The sequence below is a fragment of the Varroa destructor genome, unplaced genomic scaffold (assembly GCF_002443255.2).
Source record: "Varroa destructor unplaced genomic scaffold, Vdes_3.0 BEIS01000005.1, whole genome shotgun sequence".
Taxonomy (NCBI): domain Eukaryota; kingdom Metazoa; phylum Arthropoda; class Arachnida; order Mesostigmata; family Varroidae; genus Varroa; species Varroa destructor.
The window spans coordinates 25955383-25967220 of NW_019211458.1; the positions used below are offsets into that span (position 1 = coordinate 25955383).

The 11838-nt window shown below is 40.3% G+C and overlaps 2 long non-coding RNA genes across 4 annotated transcripts; one reads left to right on the forward strand and one right to left on the reverse strand.

Moving 5' to 3' along the window:
• The first annotated feature begins 222 nt into the window (after positions 1–222).
• LOC147755475 (uncharacterized) lies at positions 223–7468 on the forward strand. Of its 2 annotated transcripts, none has more exons than XR_015329492.1 (2): positions 223–4371; positions 6017–7468. It is a non-coding gene; the product is annotated as an uncharacterized LOC147755475 (long non-coding RNA). The 2 variants fall into 2 exon arrangements; XR_015329493.1 differs by having other exon boundaries at positions 223–5335; positions 6017–6304.
• Positions 7469–7575: 107 nt separating this feature from the next.
• Positions 7576–11765, reverse strand: LOC111251570 (uncharacterized). 2 transcript variants are annotated; one of them, XR_002673856.2, is made up of 3 exons: positions 11640–11765; positions 11249–11384; positions 7576–10766 (listed from the first exon to the last, which is right to left on the reverse strand). It is a non-coding gene; the product is annotated as an uncharacterized LOC111251570 (long non-coding RNA). The 2 variants fall into 2 exon arrangements; XR_015329491.1 differs by lacking the exon at positions 7576–10766 and having other exon boundaries at positions 10895–11384.
• Positions 11766–11838: the final 73 nt, after the last annotated feature.

Below are 11838 nucleotides of genomic sequence, written 5' to 3' on the forward strand. Positions count from 1 at the left end.
ACGGACCGGCGAAACGAGACTCCATCGACGGACAAAACGTGTGAAAACGAGGAAAACTGAACCAGTTCTATAAATGCTATAGAGTTAGTCAGCGTTAAAGCATCGACCGGAAGGACACACAGCCGCGCTACGGTCGCACGGCAGGACGGCCTGCTTTCGAGGCGGCTCGCGATGGCGGCCGTAGCCAGCGCGTTAGGAGGCGGATCAGAAAAAGGGGTGGGTAGCTGCTTGACTAAATAGAACTTTTTTTCTGGGCCCGTGAATCGGGTCAGTGGACCCCCCGCGGCCGCTGCATTTGCCAGTCATTAAAATTAGTCGCCCTATTAAGACTCAGACCGCTCAGCCCTTTATGCGCTGCGACAATGAGAGCTGATAATGCTTATAGATAGACAAAGATAATGGACTTGAGTATAATAATATGAATAAGGGACGCGAACGCACACGGCTGATAAGGAAAGAAAGAATCGGTCGAACTATTTCATCGGATACTCACCATGCTGCACATAGTATAAGTTGGTGCCTTAAAATATGTGGAGTAAGGCACTAATGAAGATGGTAAATGCGTTTATAAACTACGCGTTGTCTGATAGTCGCAGTCCTTTAAACGGGTATCTGGCTTAAGAATCATTTTGGGATGAATCAGGGACATTTGATTTGATTGAAGTTGCATCGAAAAATTCGATAGTGCGCTCTTGATCCTTGAGCACAAGGTGATGCTACAGTTACTTAAATTTTGCATCTACATTAACTATAAAAGCAAGTGCACCACTACTATACCTATCTTGCGCCTTTGATTATGCGCAGTCAACCATGTTTTAAAGGGGTTGAAATTGCTCGTCTAGTTTATTTATCAGTGTAATATTTATACTGTTTTTATATCGTATTTACTCCTCTGATCCCACTTGATTCACTGAAATCGGAACATTCGTGATTTTCCGAATAGCCTGAAGCCCAACGATGCAGAGTTGTTCCGATAAGATTCTACCTATTTTCAATGAGGCCTTTACTCGGTGTATCTTTTGCTGAATCATTGTGTAGTCTGGATATCCAGATGCTAATGGCATTATTCCTAATCTATAGAACGAGTACCTTCTTTCCTGTGTGTGAGAAGGAAACAAAAACCCGCTCCTCAACGTTCTGTAGCACGAAGTTTAGCACGACTATATACACAACATAGATAACACCTCTACAGTACGTGTTTTAATCAGAAAAGTGCTTTTAATGGGATAGATCAGAGTCATTTATTAAAGTAAATTACTCTAAGTATTTATGGACGATTTACTGGCGTTATTAGCATTTGTATAGTTGTTCACACTGCGTATAGGTTTGTACAATTATTTTATAGTTTTTTTCTCGGTTTTTAGGAGCACTTTAAAATCGTCGATGCCTTCAGTATGTATTGCAATGTGTCTACAGTCAGCTTATGGCCTATCGCCAGTACAAATGTGCTAAGAATTCTGCAAGGACCCATATAGAGATTGCGTAGTTACGAAGCCAATTGCACGTACGCAGTTGTGGGGCGCTTCGGGTCGAAGCTCAACTAGCTCGAGCTGAGAAAAGGTTCAATTTATTCGATACTCGTTTACCTAAGCTGATAAATGTTTTTTTGTGATACGACAATTACCTTGTTATCCATATCAAGAAGCATCCATTCGCATGCTAACGAAGAGGAACACAATAAGAAACGTGCAAAAAGTAATTGTTTAAAGAAACAGTTGTTAGGAGCATGCACCAATATCTAAAATTGATCAAATCGGCATTTTTGGTTAGTTAGTGAAGAAAACAGCCACGCTAGCACCAAAAATGGTTACCTTTTAGACAGAATTTAATTTTCAAACCAATCACCATCTGTGGAGTAAGTCAGCGGTCCCGTGTGAAATATGCTAATTCTGTATGCCCCTACCTCAATTAATGATATAGTATCCTGATAAAACGGAAATCCCTAATTTTACGTGCAGCATATCCCGTCTCACGATTTTTCCTGCTTCCTTATAGCGTAGCTCAAAATTCTACAGATACATTGGGACACTCTGTATGTGTTCATGTTTGTCGTCGACATAGGACAACATCTACTGAGCTACAATGTAAATGGCTGGAACGGGTAGAGTAATGAAAAAGCGCTTTCCAGACATTGTGTACTATACCTACGTACGCGCAATCAGCTGTCATTGCAAATGCAGCTTCTAGTCTTACTTAGAGCATAGTGAGCGTCAACAGCAAGTCCGTTGCGCTCCCTTAGCCATCGTACTTCTACCCCTATTCGTGTCTTTTAGCTTTCGCCTTGTTAATGTCCTTGTCGTCGGATGTGTTCCTGCTTTAGTATGATAAGACCCCTCTACCCCCTTGACATCAAACCCCCATACTCCTATAAACAACGAGATGGCCTCAGTACAACAGACACGAAGAAGTCCATTTAGACCTGACGCTTCCACAGACACAAAGAGAGGCACGCAGAGGCACAGCAGGATATGTAGACACCTAGCTTGACACACACAAATAACATGTGCGAAGCATTGGACCGCAGCAGTCAGTTCTGCCTGCACAGATTGCCGCAACCATATAGCGCCATTGTGAGCATCAGCTAATACCCCTCTATACAACTATTACAGCGCCCCCTCCCCCCACCCCGGTGCTCTCAGTTGTGCCTCTCGTAATAGTAACCGTTATTGTATTTGCCAACCAGCAGTTCTTACGTTTGTCGAAACTTTAGCAGCCACATCTTTAGCCAGAGGGCGGTATACTTATTCACACAACGCCATATATAATCTACCATACATTATATATATATATATACACATGCATACGAATAGGGTGCATAACTATAAACCTGTACACAAAATGACAAAGCATACAAACATGTATATATTTGTATATGAACATTTTACCTAGGCAGAATAATACTTTCGCGTTAAACGCCTGCCATTTTTTGCGGTTCCTTTCGTATCATTGGCCCGCTCTACCGTTGTGTTTGGCGACTCCGCCAGAGACGCCTGTTCTTGCCGCCCTTCTCATTTCTTATGTTGCCCGTGTTAGTCTACAAATGTCTGTGCTAGCAATGAACCTAGGCCTAAAACAAGTCAGTCCTAAAGTAAGAGTGAGAAGCTAAGAAAGAAAGATGTTTGTATTTGATTTCAGAGGCTTTTCTCTTAGCCTCGTCTGAACAAGTTACATTCGTTTGTTATGAACAGTAGGAGAACCTGGAAGTAGCTAGTCGCATTGGGGGCTTCACTAACATGGTTGCAGATGACTAACTTAGAGGCAATGGCCTGCGGTGGCGCCATCATCGTTCATCTAGCGTATCTCTGTTAGCTTTCTCGACTCTTTCTGTTCGGTCCCTTACTGTCGTTGCTCGCTTCTTCAGTCGTACGTCGGCCCCGTTCCTTTCTACTCTAGCTATGTTTTTACTTTCCTCTTGGTTTCCCTCCTCCGTCTTGTGCTGTCTCCTTTACTTGCGACTTGTCGTCTGGTTACTTCCTCAACTACTGTTTTGCTCTGTTTATACCGTTTACTCTGGTTTTCCCGTTCTCTATTCTTTTTGGTGTCTTTAAGATGTTTTGCCCCATCACTGGTTATAGCAAAAGGCGCGGAGCAAACAGCAGAACCCCTTTCCAATTGAGATGCGCGAGCAAAGCAGTGATGAGTGCCAGGCAACAATAACAGCACTGGAACAAAGTTTGCCCGTAGCTGCTGCTGCTCTTCAACTAAGTAGCGACTTAGCCGACTTCAGTGGCCGGTCGTCGCTCGCGGTCGCCTGGCTAACGCGATTCCTCCTTTATCCTTCTTGCTACCTTCGACCCTATCCAGAAACAGGTGTCCCAAAGAGATTATATTGTAATGTATTTCTGTACCACTACTCGCATTGGCATGCCTACCACCTCATCTTGCTGGCAGCGCGTTATGGCGGAGTAATCAACGGTCGCGGAAAAAACCGTGGACGTACGACTGACGTCAATCACCGTTTCCCGTCGGTGCGTCATGGCGTAATGTTCTGTAGTGGTTGTATCGTGAGTAGGATTATGGATTCCCTATTACTGTTTAGCTAAACGGTGTAGGGGTCATGGGGAAAAGGCAGCCATGACAAAATTCTCTTACTAAAATAAACGGCGGATCAATGCATTCATATCTGTCAACACACGTGTTTTGTTTCAACGGATGGATGCATCGTATTTTTGCTAGCAGCAGAGGTGGGAATACACAATGCGTACATTTTTGTTTTCTGTTGACTGAGGGTACGAAATAGAGTTTTAATGGTATCATCCGGTGATACGCGCTTAGTAGTTTTCATTTTGGGCAGCAGCTTTATAAGCGTGTCGAAATCTCTGAATGACATGATGAAAGCGTGATACGGGTTCGGAAAGTTCGAGCTTTCTTGTAAGTGCTTAAGTGCTCTATGCAGTGCAACGGTAAAAAACGATGAAACTAAATATTTTTATTGCTTCTAGCTAATCCTTCAGGGATCTCAGGATTAATTGTTCAGTGAAATATATACAATTTTGACACTTATTGTTTGCCAATTCCAGCCGTGCTATTTAAACTACCAATTCTTGAAAAAGTTATTGCTTTTACAAATAAGCGTAAAATTTTGATGACGTTTTGGTAAGATAAAGTTTGGCGATGAAGGTAGGTTTTTTTTTATACATCTTTCAAAGGCAACATTCAGGACCTTGCTATTCAGACAAATAACAGTTCATTTTGCGTACTCACTCTACGACGCGAATATGTGCACACAAGTTTATACAGCTGCACAATTAGTGTTTTCTCGTACGTGAATTTTTACCGATCATACTTCTACAAACAAACGTACTTGCCACACGCAATCATTGATCATCACCAGACTGCCCACAGCTTCTTAAACATGTAGATATAACTCAAATCACAAGTCGCTCGAGAGATGCATTAAAAAAAGGAACGACATAAATGAAGTTCTATCCTAAATCTTCTGCCAGCCTAATGTGACGTAATGCGCCGCTAGCTCCCTGAATATTTCCGCCCCCATACCGACCATTTGATGCTTGTCTTCTGTTTGATCGGTGTGTCGGCCCAAACCGGCGGACTCAACGGCTTTCCTACCGAGCTTTCGCAAGCGACAGGCGTGGGCAACGCATCGAAAAGATATGCACAGCAAGAGTGCAGCTGCTAACCTGCACCAAGGTAATATGTCGCTGAAGTGTCAAGAGTACAACAGCGTTTATTCGACCCACTGTTGGTGAACCCTGTACCTACTGAAGAAGCGTCTTTTGGTGTGCAGTCCATGCTCGAATTCATGACACAGCCTTTTATGGAAGGTGCAGCGCTATGATCTTCGATGAAAAAGCTTAAATGCCGAGACAATAACGTAAGCGGGACGTTATCAAGTGCACGTTTTAGTGAGAGTCGTGATAAGAAAAAAGGGTAAAAAAAATTTCGATCTTACTCTGTGAGGAACTTCATTCGTTTTACAACAAGGTTATAATTTTAATGTAGAGAAGTTGATACACTACAGCTGTTAGAAAGATATACATTTCGCAACTACAAAGAAAATCGCATAGACAATGCAAAACCTTCTCCTGACACCAAGAGCAGAACCCAATTATCCTTTTAACAATAACCAGCTTTTGCTTGAGAAAAATATTCCGAAGCTGAAAAATACGAAAAAATGATTTCAGGACTAAGCATTTGAGGCTGGGCGACCAAAATGTAACGTATCTGGTTATGCTATTAAAAGTAGTTGTTGCTGGATGATCGACGATTTATATCGGCAACAACCCGCTCTCAATGTCGGAACTTACTTTTCATAAAATTACCGTTTCAGTAATAAAAACAATATATTGAAACATAACGCGTGCTTAGAAGTCAAACGTGATCTAGGCCAACAACGAGACCTAACAACGCTGTCTTACTGTTAAGGTCCTAAAACCAGATTGGCTTTAAGAAGCATTTATGTGCTACACGTATAATATGCACTTTTGCATATTTGTAACAATGATCGTATGCCATAAATGGAAATAATTTTGAACCTTTTTTTTTTCATGTAAAGTATATGCATTCGAGAAAGGTTTACATCTGCACTATGTCTGGACATCATCAGCAACGAGATCTCGGCCGGTGCAGAAACGGAAGAATCATGTCTTCAAGGTTTCATCGGCTACTTTTTTGTGTGTCCTAGACGCTCAAGTAGATGAAAACAAATGGAAGAAGCCAAGGGGATTTCGTCGGAAGCGTAATCTTTCTTTCCTTGTCGGCGGCAAGCAAAAACAAAGCCTTATTATTTTTTACGGTCAACGGCGATGGGCTTTGGAACAAGAAATAAAATGGAAGAAATATACGTACGAGTCTAATTTTTCAGGACGCACCCACATACTTGAAATGGGACATGCTTCCAGTCTTCCACCTTAGTACTTATCTACTCAGGCAATAATTTAACTGCATGACTTGGGTAAAGTGGGTTCCAGTTCCAAAACACTGACACCATCATCTGGTAGCCTGACAAATAGGACAAATATGTATTGAGCAATTAGTTATAAAAAAAATTTGTGTAGCCTCTACGATTTCTGGTCTGATTATTTTCTACTGTGCGGAACTGACTACACTTTTCAAGCATTTCGACGTATTTACAACAAACTAAAGAAAACAGCCAAGGAAATTTCGTGTAAGATTTTTACTTTATTGTATATGCAGTAGTACTGATACATATGTACCTGGGTCCAGCTTCTCTTACAATCATAATAGGTTCGAAATGATCTGGAATGTAGTAGCCCATAATACCTAATGCGTATTTAAATAAGCAATGCATTGTACTAGGTGCGGGATGCAAGATACGTCAACAAGAAACTTCTTTTAGAAGTGAAAAGATACATTACCGATATGTACAGCGATGTGGGTGCATGTGGAAAATTCATGGCTACGAGGCTGAGCGTGTGCCCCGTATATCCTTCAGCCGTGTCCTAAATGTTTTAACAGCCAGAAGCCGCAGGCACTTCCGACACTTAAGAATCGGCCAAAGGAAACCCTGAGTCCACTATGCCAGCAGAATGATCTCTCTTTATGTCGACACTCTTCTATGCATGAGTTTACCTTTCAGCACATTCGATAAGTTAACAAAATAGTCGGGAACAGGACAGACGTTAACTGACGTTTCTTCCTCCCAAGAGGGCTATAGACAGTGAGGGAATTCCAGGCGCCGTCTTGGGGTTACCAAAGCAAGATTATTAGAGACACGATGGACTAGAATACGATAGAACATGCGCACGTCTACAACGAAATGGAAAATTGCGGTTGCGTCCAATGAGGCGGATAGACCGGCATAATAATAACGTATCGAAATTCGAGCAGTTCGGAGAAAATTATGATTTGTATACTGTGGACGAACTTATCAAATACTATTTTTTTCATGCAACTTTATAATAAAGACCTGCTTCTGCTTTTCTTGTTTGATAGGCCAATGTAAGTTGCCCGTAATAAAGCTTTTCGTGTTTCTGTCGTAATGCAAGTTGCTTTAGTTCAGTTCTTGTTGGTATATTTAAGTAACTTAAGGATAGTTTGCTAATTCAGCTGGACAAATTCATAGACACTACTTTCTGACCTAGTTTTGTGTGGTTTTAATTCTGTGCATGCGAAAAAGACACGTCGATCGCATTTCGAACTTTCTTACCTGGAAGTAAATTTCAAATTTAGTTATCTTAGAGCTTTCTCAAACACAATTTCAAGTGTTTTAGCTAAATGTGTTTTAGTAATATATAATATATATAAAACATATAATATAAATAATAGAAGCGCCATAGCTGTGCCAGTTATTTTGATTTGGCATCTTTTTTAAATTAATCCTTATTGTCCTCCTGAGTCCTGAGATTTTCCAATTCTATTGCGTCGAAGTGCACCCAAGACATTCAGAACACAAATCGAAGTATACCAAAACCTGATACACCTGCATATACCATTATAAAAAAAATACCTTTTTCTAATTCTTTCTTTCTTTCTTTATTACCGAACGCAAAAGATCAAACGGTGTGTTTCTCCATAAAAATAGCCAGTACGAAATTAATATTGATTTCATCACAAGAGACAACAGCTCGCCTTCTGTTGTCTTTTGCAAAAAACACCTTTTTCATTGCCTTTTACGGGTCTTGTGGATTTGGTGACCGGCCAGTAAGCCAGCTGGACTGTTAGCGGAAGAGTGGAGGCGGCGGGGGGGGTGAGGAGAGACTTGCAAAGTAATTGTCTGCCGTCTTCCGGCGTAACTAACTCACGGGTTTATAGTTCGACATGGATCGTTAAGTTTATGTGTTCTAGTCGTGGCTTGTCGGCCTTCGACCAAACGCGATTAAAGATGGGATAGAACAAAGGCCACTAATCGGCACCTTCCCACCTTGACCACCAGGCGGACGTCAGAAAGCTGTTATAATGTAAGTTCGAATTGGAGGGGATTAACCTCAAAGATTGAGTTCACCGGTAGACGAACGTTTAAAGAAAAATCTTAACCATATGGAACCAATTTGAATTTTAATGATATTGATAAAAAATTTTTTCGCACTCACGCATAATTTTACGGGAAATTCAATTTTTAAGCACAGATCAATCAGAAGTCATGCGATTAACTTGACTTGTAAGCTCGGCGTTGCCATAAAGTGCGACTCTAAACAAATTATCGTTTCCAACGAAAAGCGAAGTTTCTCTATGCTGGGTTTCAAACATAGACCATCTTACATGTTTTCGCGTTTTCTAGGCAAATTTGTTAACATCGCAATATGATGGAGGCGTTTGGATGTCATATTGTAAGCGTTCGTAGAGCTGCAAACTGTTATTAAGCATCCATGTGAAACACAAAATATTTGAATACATTAAAAACAGATAGAACGTATAATTTCCGTAAAGTCTTACATGCACCTGTTTTTTTTTTTTTTTTTACACGAAACTGTATTTTTAATTAGATAGCGAATGTACTATTTACATCAACAACGCATCGAACAATTCAGGACAGTTGTATCTGGATAGTATGTTGTTTTAAGTTATAAATAGTTACAGACAGAGACTTTCAACGTATTTGTGAAAATAATTAATTCCGAAAAAATCCAGTTGGATGTTACAAGCGAATCCGCCAGAGTTTGTAATTAAATATAGTTTGAAGTAGTTGGGACTGAACAATGATTTTTAATTGTTACTCTTTCCCAATTTTTCGAACAGCCTTACATTTGCTATGTGTGACCTTTTGGTATGAAGACTCCCGTAATGATACCAACCTAAATCAGCAAAGTGAACAGAATGAAGCCAACCTTCAATATCATCATTTTGCTGAATCTAGTAAGTGGTTGCAACATGACAAGCAGGTCTTGAGGTCATTTGACGACAAGTAGCCAGATCGCAACGTCATTTTCTCGCCTTGTTCTTCTTCGGCTACCGATAGAGATTAAACGATCTCATCTACGGCGACCTTATGCTTCAGGCAGGTTTTGGCGAAAAACTTCTGGAGACCGCCAGTGAATACACCACACGCGTTTCTAACTGACCTAGAGCTAATTCACAAAGAGTTTTTATTTTTTGGGTTTGTTGTATTTGGATTATAGTTCTGTAACATGTGAGAATACATACCCGTTTTGGCCGACAAAGCTCTTGGGCCCTAAGCTTTGTTTTCATGAAAGGCCTCTTCGATTGTAGCGATACGTTCTTGTACGTAGGGTTCCAAGATCCGGCTACCCCTTGCTGGTCTTCAACACTCAAATTTCTATTCTTGAAACGGTTGCTTTTGATATAAACCTTTTTGCCTAATATTTTCTCCAAACTTCGATTGATTTTCGCGGCGCTGTGGTTTTCACCGAGCGAAGACGTTGCCACTAAGCATTGATTTGCGAGAGTAACACATATTCCTTTGTCTAAAGACACTTATAACTAATACTTACTCTCAAACTTCTAGAAGGCTTCGTCTATTGACAGCGCATAGTTCAAGGCTACTCAATTTTGGAGTTCGCCAGATGTGCTTGTAAAAGCCCAGTAACTACTTCCGCATTGCTCTACCAGCAGTACATGTTATATTACTATATACTTTTTGCCAGAGTAAAAACTGTATTATATTAGAACACTTTCCGTTACCTGCGAGAACCAAAGCGTTATGCTTGGGGTTGCTAAATATTTGACATTTTCCGGGATTGAAATTTCAACTTCTAGTTTCTTCGAAATTCAGATGTTTCTACAGTGTTAACAGGAAGACATAGCATAGGTCCACGAGCTTTTGACCCAATGTAAGAACCGCACCCATATTTCAGGTCGAAATAGACGACTGCCGGTACGAGATAAGGTAACTCCGGCCGATTGCTAAGCCGATCTAGTAGCATAATAAGCACAAAAATGTAGTTTTGGGTAGAGGGTTATTGCCTTGGTATGGGTAATGATTGACACATTTTTCATTCAGGGCGGTATACGATTCCTTGGAATAAGACTATTTAGTAAGTATTGTACAATTAAGCGCTAAGTATGGGCGTTATTAGTGGAGCTTGTCAATTTAACATTTGGAGTGAAGTAAAAGTGCCATTTCTAGTCGAAGCCATAGTTTCTTTCCGAAATTTGCTCTGTTAGATAGTCAAACTTTGAGCAATATCGTAGGTTATCTTTCAAGCATAAACCTTTTAGTCACTTTGGCACCTCGTCGAACCCACTGTTGCCTATCGGGGACGCGTAGATCTCCTGATGAAAGCAGTCACAATGGCTGTATAGGCAAGATTCGAAGTTCGACATCGTGTATTAGGTTTGCAGGCATAAACGTGAAGGTTATCATAATCTTGGATCGAGCCCGCGTTCTAAACGATCGTAAAGATACAAGTAATGCGGTATGGCATGGTTAATGAAGTATAACCAGCATTAACTAAATAAGACATTCTCCTTAAAATCATGAACAGACGTAAAAATTAGGAATATATCGTTAAGATGTGCGATATACGAAGGCATGTAACAGTGGCCTTTTGCCTTTCGGTTTATTCGATTTGTATTTATGATAACATTGTATTTTCTATATCTAATTACCCGTGTATCAATGCTTTGATTTTTAGGGAGCTTGTCTACTGGTGGACTCGTAATTAAAATCGAAGTCAGGGATATTATTTGTTTGTGCTTAGATGAAAAATGTAAAATAAATAAGAGCTGGATTGCTTCTGTATGTAAAAATATGGAACCTGATCATTACTCGTACTATGTATTATAATGCCCGATCGATACTTGTTCATTTTGTGATTAAGTGGTGTACTTACTACGGTAATTATCTATTTATAGCATATTTATTTACTTTTACTTTTCCTCATCGAAAAATATTCCAAATATACTGATGGATACATCATCATAAGTGCTTCACTGATAACGGCACTAAGTTTCGTTGCCAGACGGTCGCTTAGCCTGTCGACAGCTGCTTCAATTTTACGCCGCTGTAAATACGGTAAATGTAGTTTGTTATATATCAAGGTCTCATAATATAACTGGGATAGAATGATCTCAAATTCGTAGAGCTAAAACTCATCTAAGTGTGAGTTAATATTCAAATCTTCCTTCACACGAAGCAGAATTGCTCCAGGTACTATGTTTACGAGGAAATAATGCTGGTTCTAGTAATTATATAAGAGCAGGATCAATAACAAATTTTACCAGAGTCATCCAGGTCATTACCAGGAAGAAAAACATACATGAAAAATGGATACCCAGGCGGCTTTAGTCGTTCCATTTGGGATTTCAAAGTCTCCAGTAATATGTTCCAGGCGATGAGTGTACGACACTAGTTTACATGACTTCACCGTTGAATCAGCCCCATTGCTCTGAAACAGTTTATGACTATAATCAGGTAACTCGGTAAATATAAATATGAAACAAAGAATACTACCAAAA